We start from the raw sequence: 2003 nt of genomic DNA, 5'->3' as shown, positions 1-2003 counted from the left end.
GGGTCATTAATAAATACAGACCAAGATGAGCATTGCCTTGGTGGTCCCATTAATATAAAACAGTCATGCATTGCATTTACCAACCCTGACTCTAAATTGTTGTAGTTTTCCCGGTTTATAGTAAGTTGATTGAAATCGCTCATTAAAATAACATAGCCTTCCTAGCTCTTCATAGAGCAAATTGGTCTTTTTATATTGACATAGAAACATAGAAATTTATAGCGCAGAAGGAGGCCATTTCGGCCCATAGTGTCCGCGCCAGCCGACAAAGAGCTGCACGGTTCTCGGTCAGCAGCCCTAAAGGTTACATATAAACCTATGAACAATGACGGAAAGGCAAAGAGCACCCAGCCCAACCAGTCCGCCTCACACAACTGCAACACCCCTTATACTGAAACATTCTACACTCAACCCCAACTGGAGCCATGTGATCTCCTGGGAGAGGCAAAAACCAGATAAAAACCCAGGCCAATTTAGGGAGAAAAAATATGGGAAAGTTCCTCTCCGACCCATCCAGTTGATCGAAACTAGTCCAGGAGATCGCCCTGGCCGTATTCTATTCCCTGCAGTACTTACCATTATATCTGCTCCGTCCAGCAAAAGATCATCCAATCTAATCCCAATTATCTCTAGGTCCATAACCCTGCAGGTTACTGCACTTCAAGTACCCATCCAACCATCACTTAAAAGTGGTGAGGGTTTCTGCGTCCACCACTCTTCCAGGCAGCGAGTTCCAGATCCCCACAACCCTCTGCATAAAGAAACCACCCCCCCCTCAAATCCCCTCTAAACCTTCCACCAACCATCTTAAAACTATACCCTCTCATAATAGAACCCTCCACCAACGGAAATAGAGCCTTACTATCCACTATGTCCAGGCCTCTCAATATTTTGTACACCTCATTGAGATCTCCTCTCCACCTCCTCTGTTCCATTGAGAACAAACCCAGCCTATCCAATCTGTCCTCATAACTAAGATTGACCTGGTAACCTACAGCATACCTCTATAGGTAGATGGGAATTTTCTCAATTGAAATGTCTAACCAGAAAGATTCATTTTGTAGCTTACTACCTCCCATAAGATTAACGCCTTTTACCTCCCAAGTGTCCCATCTTCTCTCTGTCTCCTCTATCTGTTGTGAATGGTCTGTACTCCTTAATGTTGTTGTCACGTTTTAAGATTCTTTGACTTTGACTTTGCCGCAGGTGAGACTTTGGATTACCCTATATTAAGATGGTGCTATTAAAGTAAACCGCTTCTCGGCCTTTTGGCTAAGATCATGCGTAACTGACCTGACAGGGGAGTAGCCACCATGACCTCCGGGTGGTTCTCCCTGGATCAGGAAGGTATATGCTTGCTTTTTTGGAAACAGGAGGTGGGTGGGGTGGCTTGACCCATCCACCTCCACGGAGGTGTGTGGGGGACCTGACCCATCCACCTCCATGGCACGAACCTGGTATTGCAGTACTTCCAGGAACGGTGCAGTGGTTCTAGGCCTTTTGGCTAAGAGCATTGGCGCAGAGTGATCCTTGGCGTGTGCAAGGTGACCTCTGGCGTTTGTGATTTGACAAAGAATTGGAACGATTGGCTACGAATTTCAAAAAAAAAAAAAAATTAAAGTAAATCCTGTTCACAAGGGATTAAATCTACACAAAGTTTACCCTGTTTCTAGGAACATGAAGTAGATGTAGACAAACTGGCTGGAGAAAGGATGTTTCCCAAATACCACATCAGCTTCAGACAGTGGGGGTTTATAGAGACATTTCAATAAACATTCACACATAGGTCTAGAAATTTGAGGGTTTAGCACGGGCTGTTAAGCACTGTTTTGATGAAAAATGGGCAGCCGATTTGCTTCCGTCCATTTCCGGCGGGTTCTGCAGCGGCCGTCATTTTCGGCAGGACAGCACTGTTGCCGTTGCCAGTGCTCGCTAGAGAAATGGAAATGAAGCAGATTGTAACGTCATCGGAGTTGTCCATCATTTCCATCCTGGAAATCATG

The 2003-nt window shown here is 45.2% G+C and overlaps 1 pseudogene; it reads left to right on the top strand.

The window, feature by feature from the left end:
- The first annotated feature begins 1252 nt into the window (after positions 1-1252).
- On the top strand, positions 1253-1491 carry LOC139274311 (U2 spliceosomal RNA; annotated as a pseudogene).
- Positions 1492-2003: the final 512 nt, after the last annotated feature.

The sequence above is a fragment of the Pristiophorus japonicus genome, chromosome 9 (assembly GCF_044704955.1).
Source record: "Pristiophorus japonicus isolate sPriJap1 chromosome 9, sPriJap1.hap1, whole genome shotgun sequence".
Taxonomy (NCBI): domain Eukaryota; kingdom Metazoa; phylum Chordata; class Chondrichthyes; family Pristiophoridae; genus Pristiophorus; species Pristiophorus japonicus.
Note: the sequence above shows the minus strand (reverse complement) of the source record. Positions and strands in the feature narration are given on the sequence as shown.